General features: G+C 37.5%; 1 protein-coding gene across 1 annotated transcript in view; it reads right to left on the bottom strand.

The window, feature by feature from the left end:
- The window catches only part of LOC150087017 (lysine-specific demethylase 4A-like), a 694533-nt gene extending 681259 nt beyond the window's left edge, over positions 1 to 13274 (bottom strand). The window contains exon 1 of the mRNA XM_090372906.1: positions 13015 to 13274. The gene's annotated coding sequence lies outside the window, so the exon portion shown is untranslated. The remainder of the gene's footprint in view (positions 1 to 13014) is intronic.
- Between the last annotated feature and the right edge of the window lie 249 nt (positions 13275 to 13523).

The following is a 13523-nucleotide window of genomic DNA, read 5'->3' on the forward strand; positions in this document are numbered from 1 at the left end:
AATTTAAATCAAAAGTTTTAGAAAAACAATAATTTCAAATCAATAAATAAGAAAATCCGCTTAGCAGCTTTGAACACGTCTGGCTCCCACTAGCCTCGTCAGCAAACTGTGTTGTTGTGGAAGCTGGCAGTTTGCCACCCCCGTGTGCTATTTGGGCATTTTCTCCTGATATTCACTCTCACAGAACTGGTGACTTACAGTGTGGCCTAGTAGAAGGAACAATAAACAATTCCCTCATTGTCGAAAAAACAATCAGCATGTTCTTGATGTTTGATCTGACCTGCCTTGTCTTTTTTGGATGTGGAAATGGACTTTTCCACTGAGAGAACTTCTGCTTGTTTCTGGATCATAACCATAAACCTTGTTACAACTGAAAGGAAGTTTCTGTCCTTTCCAGCCTGTGCTTATAGGTCCCTACACACACAACAAACAGCAGGTCTGTTTGTCACTCAGCAAATCTTGTACCAATTCATCTCACATTTAAATTTTCAGTTAAAACACATCAGCATGTATCATGTGACAGGCTTAAATTCTCATAAGTATCATTAATCATACAACATCTATCCTCAGGGATGACCTGATACATTTGTTAAACATTTTCATCAGTCCACCATGGAAATAGATGACTTGAGTAATCAAAATCCTCAACCAAAGTTTTTCTGTTCAGGTAACATGTACACCCTTGGTGGTAGATGGCTCTCCTCAACCAGTGCAATACCCCACTTTGCTTAGTGGAGGCTTGGAGTGGTGGAACCCACGTTTAGTCTTCAGAGTAAAGCTCCAGAAACTCTCCCATCACGCTGTATGATTGGTGTCTTTTGGGGGTTACGGTGGACATCATGGCAAGATCCACCTTCCTTACATTTCGAGGATATAGCTCTAAATTGGTGTTTGCACACCAGCCACTAGAAAGTCCACCAGACTGAACCTACAGATAAATCTCTAGGAGGCTTCTAGATCAGATAGTGTATAATCTCACTACCTCTAATCTGTGAGATAGTGACTAGAGAGTCTGAGTAGTGTATGCAGGTGGTGCATTGTCGATGCCAATTAGCTGGGTATACGGTTGACATGTGTACACAATATCTAAAAATTTCATTAATTCATACAACATGTCCTCCTCACCTTTTCTTACTAATTACTTCATGAATTGTCAAATTAATACAACAAACTTATCTGCAAAAAGATCTCAATCTTCCAAACACTTCCTTTTTCATTTTACAAATATATGGGATCTTGGTTCTAATCTCAATGATGTCCATTCCACTTACAGCCTGCCAAACCCCATGTACTTTTTCTGACAGAATCCCAGTTATGGGTTGATTCAACTACTGCCCATCTCAGTTGTCTCAATTATTTGCTGTATGATTCCTTTTGCTTCAAAGCTGGCACATATGCTTATGTCCATTCTGATATTCCCTGTTAGAGACTTAGTAATACGGAATCTCCTCTTTTCGATATTTTCTGGCTTAAAATCTCTACCACATTCTGTTAAATTCATCTGTTGCTTCTATTGTTCTCCCAAATCCACTAATCAATTGGAACTCTGACTTCCTCTCTTCAAAGAGAAGAGATTGGAGAAAGTCAGGTTTCAAAACCTGACTTTCTCCAATCCAACTTTCCTAACAGGTAACTTTGCTTGGTGATTTTAATGTTCACAACTCCAGCTGGCTTCCATTTTCTAGTCACACAGACCAAGCTAGTCGAGATGCTGAGGCTTTTGCAATTACGAATGACCTCACACAGACTGTTTATTTACCTACCAAAATACCAGACAATCCTAAAAACACAGCCAACATTCTTGATCTTTACCTCACAACCCTTTCCAAGTACACAGTCATGGTGAATGGTCCTCTAGACACCTCAGACCACAACTTGATGATGGTCTCTTCTCCAAAGGAAGACTTCCTCTCATGACCATTCTCAACCTTGTGTTGTTTGGCATTCCAAGAATGCAAAATGGGATGATCTTCAACATTTATTTGCTTCTTTTCCTTGGTCGGATTATTGTTTAAAATTTTCTGATGTCAACATTTGCTCAATCACTTTAGTGAAATTATTCTTGTAGACATGAAATCCTTTATTCCACACTCCACCTTAAAATCTCGTCCTTTATCTAAAACTTGGTAAATAAATGTGCTAAGGATGTTCAAGATCAGAATTGCGATATTGCAATTTGTGCATATCCCAATTCGTTTTCTGCCTACGCCAAAGCTTGCAACAATTGTAAAGCAGCTACTGATCTGTTGAAACTATATTTGGATCGGGCTAAGAGAAGAACGCTTGCTTCTTGCCCAAATGGCAGTCAAGCATTCTGGTCTCTTGAAAAAGCTATTAGCTGCAACTTTTTCCCATCTCTATTCCCGCCTCTATCAAAAATCAGATGGTTTTATTTCCACTTCAGCCAAAAATAAAGTTGACCTGATAGCATCCTACTTTTCTTCCAACTTGTGTAATGATGACCTTGGTAAACCACCTCCTACAATTCCCAGTACACTCAATTCAATGCCTCCTGTGGTCTTCATCAAAAGGATGTCAGAAGGATTTTGAACAATCTCGATGCTAAGAAAGCTCCACATCCTAATGGTATTTCTCAAATAGTTTTCAAAACCTGTGCACCTGAACTTATTCCTGTTTGGTGTCATGTTTTTTCACTTTCTTATTCCTAAGGTATTTTCCCTTTTGCTTGTAAATTTGGTTATATCTAAAAAGTTCCTAATAAACAGTGACGAATCCCCCCACCCAATTAGAGTACTGTATACAGGTCTGGAGGCCTCATTTCAAGAAGGATGTAGAGCTGCTGGAACAAGTACAGAGAAGGGCAACAAGATTAGTGAATGGAACAAAGGGGGTGCTCTTACGAAGAAAGGCTTAAGTTTTGCAAATTACAGTGTCTGGAGACTAGGTACCAGCGAGGTGATCTGATAGAGGTGTATAAGGCCTTGAATGGTTTGAGCATGCTCAATGCTGATGGGATTCTTCCTCTTGCTCAGAATAATCACCTGAGAGGGCATAAATTCAAATTGAGGAAAGACAGATGTAGGATAGACGTGCGGAAATTTGCCTTTAGCCAGCGGGTGGTTGGTTGGTGGAACAGACTTCCATGCCTTGTTGTGGAAGTTGATAGCTTAAATAAGTTTAAGGCTCAGTTGGACAGGTATTTTGAACAAACAGAGGGGTGAAGTGGTTTTTTTTTTTTTTTTTTTGGCTGATGCTGCATAAGCTTGCTTTCTTGCATTAAATGCCTCTATTAATGCTAATGCTAATTATCATCCCATTGTAATTACTTCTACTCTTTCTGAAGTATGACGAAATCAATTAACCACTAACACTTAAACCTATCTAGCAACCTTCCATCTGATCAATCATCACCAGTATGGATTCCATCAGTGTTGATCCACTGGTGATATTCTGGCTTATGTTAATCATCTATGGTCGAATTCAATGGAAAAATCTGGTGAAACTCAAGCTGTTGCTCTTGACATTTCAAAAGCTTTTGGTAATGTTTGGCATAAAGGTCTTCTAAATAAACTTCAATCTTATGGTGTACCAACTGGTTTTTGAAATTGTTTATCAAGTTTTCTCTCTGACTGCTTACTGCAGATGATGGTAGATGGCTGTCTTCTAACTTCTCCACTAATGCTGGTGTTCGACAAGATTCAGTTTTTTCCTCCCACTCTTTTCCTCTTATATATTAATGATCTTCCATTGACCGGAAATTCTATCCATAGTTTTGCTGATGATAGCACATTGCATTCACCTTCCAGTTTGAGAAACCTTGCCCATACAAACAGCTTCAACTTCTCAAATATCCACTACCAATTACAGGTAACCCTTGTATAACACAGTAGTTTTGTTCCTACAAAATCTCGTGCAATGTGAAACTGTGTTATATGGGACAAAGAACCAGTACAAAAAAAGGGAGGTTATGTTCCAAAAGCTAACTAAAATACACCATTTTTTTTTTATAACTATCAGAAACTTAATTTTTATAGTAAAAATTTATTTATTTATTTAACTGCAGCCATTATCAACCCACTGCAGGATGGAAGCCTTCTCAACAATTCATGTTGAGGGAAATGGACCATAATCTGCCACGCTGGTCCAATGCGGGTTGGAAGATCGACCATATTTAGCAGTCAGGAGCTTGAACCCCAGTCTACTCAAAGAGCGTGTGCTACTGCACTCCCGCTCCTGACCACTCATTACGGAGGCTTATAGTAGTAATAACTTCATATTTTAACTTTATTTTTATAATAGTAGTAACTTAAATAGTAATAACTGAACAAATGTCTTACCTTGCAAATTGTGATATTTATATGTGAGATAATGTACGTTCATTTAATTTGCTTTCTTTTCATCGCTGGTAGGCACAATCTCTTCTGCAGCATCTAGATTTTGTGTACCTTCTGCTCTCTTTAAAAGTCACGAACTACACTCTTTGAAGTCACAATTATTTTTTATGGTCTCAAACAAGCACAAGTTCAATAGCACAGAACCTAACCCAGGGATCTCCCAACAAAATACAGTGGACCCCCACTTTAAATGATACGCGACAATTGGAAGAATATTTTCCAGTTAGCAAAATAAAAATAAATTTACGCTTGCATGCATTGCTTAATTAATACATACTAATTGATATTTCTGTGCACAGACTTTTTTTTTTTGGTTGTGAAATTTAAAACAGTAAAAATGATAAGCAACTAATAACAAAGTACACGGCACGCACAAGTTTCAACAAACACAATACACTCAAGTGAGATACGGAGTAATGAGTTTCTGAAAATATATTTATGTTTTTTATATGATTGAATATTTCATGAGAGGGGAAACGCATTTCACAATAATAATGTGAAAACCCAGAGAATTCCAGCTATCGGTACTATAGCAAACGCAAGAAGATCGAGTTTACTACCCGTTTATAATTGATTATACTAACAGAGACCAATAAACCAGAAACTGTAAATTGTTTTTATTGTTTTATGGTAGTGACCTTCAGAAATGTGCTTTAGAAGGCAATAACAACTAGTGCGTCAACAGCAGGGATTCACAAAAAGGAATGGAAACATTAAATTACATCTAACATAATAGCAGGGTTTTCCCAGCACAAAAGCTCAAAAATACCGAGTTATGTGGGATTTCCAGCAATTCTCAAACTGTGTTAGAGCAAAACCTTTTGGCAGAAGTAGTGTTGTGCGAGGATTGCTGCAATTTATCAATCGTGTTAGAGCGAAACCGTGATGTAGAAGTACCGCATTATACGGGGATTGCCTGTACTTAAATGCTGATCTCCAGTGGGGCAAAGATAACTTAGTCGATTTCAATCCTTTTAAAACTCAGTCCTATCTAATATCTCACAAAAAGGATTCCTCTGCTTCTATCTTCGATAGGAGCAGAGGAATCTCTGATTTCTAGGCAAGATCATATATCTCTATTGGAAATTACTCTGACTTCTAATCTCTCTCTCTCTCTCTTGACATAAGCACATTACAAATACTGCTTCCTCTGAATCTAAAAAATTGGGTTTTCTCTTATGATCTCAGCATTTACTTTCCTTCCAAACAGCTGTTCACTCTATACAAATCATATATACATCCTACCAAGGAACAGGCATAGGAGCATGTATGCTTGCATGTATACCAATGCTAGAAGTATAGTAAATAAATTTGATGAATTTGAAGTGTTGGTCAAGACATCAAAGGCGGATATTGTTGGGATAGCAGAGACGTGGTGTCACAAAGATATAAGGAATGCAGAACTGGAATTTGGGGAGTACAATGTGTACAGAAAGGATAGACAGGACAGAAAGGGAGGAGGTGTTATGCTGTTAATTAAGAAAAACATAAAATCAAAAGAAGTGCATCCAGTTGATATAGATGAACAGTGCACTGTTGAGTCAGTTTGGTGTGACATAAGCACTGCAAAAGCAAAAATAAGAGTAGGAGTGTGTTATAGGCCTAATGACTCGAATGAGTACAATGAACAATTGTACAGAGAAATAGAGTGGGCCAGTAAATCAGAATGTCTTATAATGGGGGATTTTAACTTCCCAGATATTGACTGGAACTTGTGGGTTGGTCACTCACACACTAGTCAGACTTTTGTGGATTTATTGGATGATTGTTTTCTGCAGCAGCATGTTCGAGAGGCAACCAGAGAAAGTAATACTCTTGATCTGGTTATCAGCAGTGATCATTCGTGTATTAAGAATTTGCAGATAAAGGAACCACTAGGAGGCAGTGATCACAGTGTGCTGAAGTGGGATTTACTCAAAGAGGTAACTACCGTCAGGGGTAAAGGAAAGGGTTTTTGCTTCCGTAAAGGGGAGTACAGTGGTCTCAGACAGTTTTTAAATTCTGTACAGTGGGATCGACTGACGATGTTACAAACAGTAAATTCTAAGTGGGAAGCATTCAAGGAATTAATCGTGGAAGCTACTAGACTTTTCATACCGATGAAGAAATATTGTTCAAGGTTTAGGCCTAAATGGTTATCAAATGAACTAATGAGACTCGTGACAGAGAAGAAAAATGCATGGGATGCATATAAATTATCAGGCGACGCAGAAGCCTGTAGCAGATATAAGCTAGTCTGTAATCAGGTCACAAAGGAGGTTCGGCAGGCAAAGGCGGATTACGAGAAATCTTTGGCAAAAGATGCTAAGAAAAACAGCAAGGATTTCTTTACTTATATAAACTCTAAAAGGAAGGGGCTAAATATGATTGGTCCACTTGACATCGATGGTTCGACTGTTGATGATCCTGCTCAGATAGCAAACAAACTGAATGAGTATTTTGCATCTACATTCACACGTGAGGAATCATTACAGTTTGAAAATGGAAGAAGGTTATCAAATTGTAGCAGTGTGCTTAATGATTTTGTAATAACTGAGAGCAAAGTGGAGGAGAAATTGTTGAAGTTAAACATAAGAAAGGCACCTGGGGCGGATGGGATCTATCCAGTTATATTAAAGGAGGCGGCAAAGCAACTAAGCAAACCCTTAGCCATAATTATGAGAGCATCCTTGGATTCAGGGGAGGTTCCCACGGACTGGAGATGTGCAAATGTATCCCCAATTCACAAAGGAGGTTCGAAGGGTGACACGAATAATTACAGACCAGTTAGTTTAACTTCTGTTCCGGGTAAAATAATGGAGTCACTGGTTAAAGATGCAGTGCAGGATCATCTAGACAAGACTGCAGCAATAATTCAGACACAGCATGGGTTTGTTAAGGGAAAGTCTTGTCTGACAAATTTGATTGGTTATTATGATGTGGTCACAAAGGAACTGGATGCAAAAAATAATTTTGATATCATATACTTGGATTTCAGGAAAGCTTTTGACACTGTTGCGCATGGAAGACTATTGTACAAATTGGAGCAGAATGGTATTAAGGGTAAGTTGCTACAATGGATAAAAGGATGGTTAAGTGGGAGAAGACAGAGGGTGGTAATCAATGGGTGCTGCTCTTCGTGGACTAATGTTATTAGTGGAGTCCCACAGGGTTCGGTGTTGGGTCCACTGTTGTTTTGTATATTTATCAATGATATTGATGAAGGTATATCAGGCTTAATGTCGAAGTTTGCAGATGACACGAAGGTTGGCAGGGTTGTTAATGACAGTAATGGCAGTGTGCTACTGCAACAGGATCTAGATAATTTGGGCAGATGGGCTAAGAAGTGGCAACTGAAGTTTAACCTTGACAAATGCAAAGTACTGCATATGTGTAGAAGTAACCCCAGAGAAACGTACCAACTGTGTGGTACTACACTTAAGGTGGTAGAAAATGAAAAAGACCTGGGAGTAATTGTGCAGTCAGATATGAAGTTTTCTGAGCAATGTAGACAGGCTGCTAGGGCAGGTCATGGGGTTTTGTCAATGATATATAGGAATTTTGCTAGCAGGGAAAAGGAGGTGATTGTCCCTCTGTATAAGGCAATGGTCAGGCCACGCCTTGAGTACTGCGTACAGGTCTGGAGGCCTCATTTTAGGAAGGATGTAGATTTGCTTGAGCGTGTACAGAGAAGAGCAACACGATTGGTGAGGGGAATGAAGGGATCCTCTTACCAAGAGAGGCTTAAGTTCTGCAAATTGCAGTGGCTGGAGACTAGGCACCTGCGCGGTGATCTGATTGAGGTCTATAAGGCCTTGAATGGGTTGAGCACGCTGAATTCTGATGGGATCCTCCCACTTGTTCAGAATACGAACCTACGGGGACATAAGTTCAAATTAAGAAAGGATAGATGTAGAATAGATGTGCGGAAATTTGCCTTTAGCCAGCGGGTGGTTAATTGCTGGAACAAACTTCCATCTGTCGTTGTGGAAGTTGATAGGTTAAATAAATTTAAGGAGGAACTGGACAGGCAATTGGAGGGTATGGTGTGATTTTTTTTTTTTTTTTTTTTTTTTGGCTGATGCTGCATAAGCTCCTACACTTGCTTTCTTGCATCAAGTGCCACTACTACTACTACTACTACCATGGATTATTGTTCCCACATTTGGGGGAGTGCCCCCAAAACCTCTCAGGCTTCTAGATTCCATTCAAAAGAGTTAGGCTAATTAATGACTAATCTTATCTAATGACTAATTTATCTATCTAATACTTATAAATATTTAATATAAATATAATATATAAATTTAATAAAATAAATATATATCTAATTCTTATCTAACGACTAATTAATGACTCGTCTCTAAAGGAGCCTCTCTACACACACACTCACTCTCTCTCTCTCTCTCTCTCTCTCTCTCTCTCTCTCTCTCTCTCTCTCTCTCTCTCTCTCTCTCTCATAGATGTTCTCGTTGTGCTGCATGCCTTTTCTACAGATACTTCCATGCACTGTTCTGAAATAGATTCTATAATTTCCACTCTCTCTTCCAAAGCAGCCCGAACACATGCCACAACCAGTCAACATCCTTTTACTGTCCAACTTCAAACTCACAGAACCAACTCTTCCTCATTCATTCAACTTCCGTTTTCTGAAACAACCTTCCTTCATACGTATTTCCTGAAAATTACAATCTACAGAAATTCAAGTCTAAATCAACAATACATATCTTCTTTCATCTTTTCAATCTTCAGCCCTCTCGTGCTTGGGGTTTCATAAAAAAAAATAAATACTATTGAAAGTTTGTGTTCTACCACAGCATCATCACCAAATACTTGTTTAAGCATTTTATATGACACTAAAGCTGTTTTCTAAAGTTTATGGCAAAATATGATGCAAATTCACTATTCCTTAACACAGCCATTTTACTCAGCTACAAAATTGCAAAACACACTCAACAGAAATACACTAGAATGCCAATATCACTAAAGCTACCCGCAACAAATTAGTTCAGTCATTTCTAACAACTCACTGCTATACTACATGTAGTTAGCACTCTGTATTGAAGTCTGGAAACTTTTGGCTTGCACCGCGGTTTCCATTTCCCCTAACAAGAGTCACTGACAAGCTACCCCTGTGGGAGCAGCACTTTCTACCATAGAGAATTTCGCTGTCACATAATTATTATTATTAGCCATATGGTAAAAGGAGGGCTGAGGCTTATGCTGCACCAGCCAAAAAAAAAATTTCTGAATTACCCTGAGAGAGAGAGTCAGAAGTAGAAGGAATCACCAAGAAAGAGAAGAATGATGATACCCAACTCAGGACCCTTGGTGTGACAAGCTCATACTCACCAGATGTGAACCCCTGGCACAAAGTGTCCAGCATTATGCTGGGTGACCAAGTGCTTAATGGGTTCCATTTTAAATTTCTTCAAGGGCATATACTTGTTCCTCAAGTACTCTTATAAGCTCATCAGAACACTAAATTAACACTTTATCTCCTCACACTGCAATAAAAGTACAGAAAGACACCAACCTCCCACTATGGATAACTCAACTCAATTCATCCTTACTGTTAATCCAGTGCAATTCGGATGTCTAGCTGAGATATTTCAAACTGAATATATATCAGTTAGTTAAAGATTCTAATTATATTAACTGACTGCATTTATTAATTATAAATGACAGACAAGGCATGAATGCAATGACCTCAAGATGCCACTTGATAAAGTAGCTATATAATGCACACTGTGTTTCAAATGTATGGGCAAAAAAATTTTGGGACATTCTACGATGCAAAAGAAACAAACATTATTCAACTCTAAAAAGTAATGTAACTATGGCTGCCTGAATTTTAAAACATGGCTATGAAGTTTTGAACAATAAAAAATAATGAAATAGTAGAAAAATAAAAAATAAGTAGCAACAAACATAGTAAAATGTTTATCCATGCTAGGAACATATCTTCTTATCCTTATTTATTTATTTTTCTAATTATGGTATTTTTTTTATTATTCAGGACTACAAAGCAGTAATCCCATAACCATTCAAAAGATTTATGATACTTTCTTTTTTTTCTTATTTTGCACCCTAGTCTTAGTCCTAGAAATAGAAAATAAGTCCTAGAATTTTTTGCAATGTACTTTCAAAACACACTCTATACACAGAGTACAATATTCATATACACCTCATAATAATATACAAAAGAAGTGCTGTATTCATATCTTCCTAGAGTACATATTTTCAAATTTTCTGACTGGAAGGTGATTTGTGACATAACATGGCATAACTTGACATAATGTGGCCTCAACAATGCCCCCCCCCCCCTGCATACACACTACTCAGACTCCTATCTGGCAGAGTAGAGGTCTAGCAAGATTATACACTAGCTGATCCAGAAGCCTCCTGGAGAGTTACCAATAGGTTCGTTCCAGTGTACTAACTAGCAGTAGGCCTGCGAACACCGTTTTAGAGCTGTACCTTGAAATGTAAAGAAGTTTGGATTTCACCATGGTGTTCATCATAACCTCAAAAGATATCAATCATACCGCATGATGGAAGAGATGGGGAACGGTTGACCTGAACTTAGCTCTGAAGACTAAACATGGGTTTAACACTCCACCACTTCAAGCCTCCAATAAGCAAAGTGGTGGTATTGCACCAGTTGATGAGAGTCATCTACCACATAGTATTGCCTGGTAACACAGAGGGGTGGCATTCCTCCATGTGGTGTGGACACCACACCTCAACCCCTGCTTACGTTGGTTCACACCTGGGTGGTCACCCACAGTGTGCTTGTGCATGGGGGTTATACCCAGGATTACTAACAGTCCCACCATTGTGAAGGTGCAAGCAGAGGATCTGGCTGTGACAGACCATCTGGACTTCACCGAAATTGGGTCCACTTGACTTGAGTGTCACCCGAATATCAGTTCCAGCAGCGTTTTAGGCTCCCAGGTAGCAAGCACAGCTTGTTTGGCATATCTGAGAGAATATCTGCAACAGCCTCATTGTGAGGGGTGCAAACAACCCTGAAATACTTTTAATATTAAAGACATAAAATGTTAATTACTATGTAACAAAAAATAAATTTACTGAATGTTAGTATTAGTAGTGGCAAATGATGCAAGAGAGCAAGCTTATACAGGATCACTCAAAAAAAAAAAAAAATTCCCATATCACAGTCTATCCCCCTCTAACAGTTTGTGTAGTTCTTCCTTGAATTTATTCAAACTATCCACTTCCACAACACCACCCAGAAGTTTGTTCCAATAATCAACTACTCACTAGCCAAAAGCAAATTTCCACGCCAATCCACATCTATCCTGCAACCAGTCCTTCTCAATATCAATTTATATGGCCTCATATATGTGGTCAAAACAAGAGAAAGGAAGCCTTCAGCATTTACATGGATTGAGTAAGCTAAATGCTGCTGATAATGATGTTATTTATTAATTTTAAAAAAATTGCTACAAGGCTTCTCTGCAATAATTATTTACTTTATAGATTTATAATTTCCAGTTCAGAATGTTACCGTACCATAGTATGAAGCATTGTAGTATCTGACATTAAATAGTTTTTTTAAGTTACATACATTCTAAAAAAAAATCTAATAATAATTATCTTAAAATGTACTAGAAATTTTATTTTTGTTTAACATTCTGTGACCTGGAGAAATGACAACAAAACCCATAACCCTAACATGGCATTGTTAAACCTGAAAACTACAGATCAAGCCCAAAGGGGAGGCAATGCTATGTCACAGGCTACAAAATGATTTAACATGGATTTAAAACCAGCTCTCAAAATGGATCGGAGTACAGAGGAACAACGTTCTGTTTGTTAGACTGCCACAAAAAGTTTTCTAAAATGTTAAGATGAACACTGCCAAGTACAAGTTTGGTCACATTTGTAATTAATCACAGCACCCAAATGTTGGAGGAATGTGCACTGGTGTATAATGTTTGCACGTGTTATATATGCCTTTAATAAAAAATATTTAATCTTGTTTTCATTGCCGAATTAACAAGTGTTTCGTGTTAATATTTTCCACATTGAACGCTAATTAAAATATCAACTAAGAGTACGAAAATTTCAAATCCCTTCACAAACAGGGGGCCAATATCACTAATTTTGCCTCGAACATCCACAGATTCTGTTTCTCTGCCACAGAATTAATTTCGTTAAAACGCCGTGTCGTGAAAAATTAATAGATCATTAAGAATCTTTTAATAATTACTATCAGAATGATACCAGTGATGATTTGCTGTAATCGTTAAAAATGTTTAGAACTCAATTAAGTTAAAGTCCCGACACAAAACATATCAATATAACTAAGCACGTGAAACTAGGAAACAATCAATATGGAGCCTAAATACGTTGTCGGTGAAATAAAGCAGCGTGATTATACCATAGTACCTATCAACTAATATATATAACCCAAAAATATAATGCGAAAAAATAAGTAAAAATAAAATACTACTAATATGCAAATTTTATTAAATCAATAACTACGATAGACATCTAACCCTAACTAGAAAGTAAACATTAATCGTTGCATAGGTAGCATTTGCATTGTAACTTTCATTTAATTCGTTTTAAAAAGCAATTCAACATATATGAAAATACATACTGAACATGTTACAGATTTAATAATTATTAATTTTCAAAGTATTTACAGTACCTTATTCAAAACAATATATCACCGTAAAAGAAGATAGCAGATATATAGTGACGTTTCTGTTCAATTTTTGGAATACTTCAGCACAATGTTATCTCAAAATGAGATATCAAAATAACATATAGTATGTTATATTCCTTCTAAGACGCGTATATACACGACTATTCATCTGAGGTGCTTATACAAAGAAAATACAAAATACAACTGATTAAGATTAACAAGTGAAGCTCCAAATAAGATACGGATCTACATTAGCCACCAGCGTTGCCTACCTTGGAGAAATTCCCAAATTAAAATCTGTAACAAATTGAATGGCAATATTCATGTATGAACATCTTAGGTTTCTAAATCAAAGAACTTCACAATAGCCCAATCAACGTAAATTTTATGAAACTCTGGATCTTACAAAAGCATCGTATGGGCATATCATCATTATAGTTTTGTGCTATTATCAAGATCTTGCATTCAAGAGCGTCAGCAAAATTTTAGCATTTCCAAGATGGATTAATTTC

This window comes from Mastigoproctus giganteus, chromosome 4, assembly GCF_048544385.1.
Source record: "Mastigoproctus giganteus isolate SK-2022 chromosome 4, ASM4854438v1, whole genome shotgun sequence".
In the NCBI taxonomy this organism is placed as follows: domain Eukaryota; kingdom Metazoa; phylum Arthropoda; class Arachnida; order Uropygi; family Thelyphonidae; genus Mastigoproctus; species Mastigoproctus giganteus.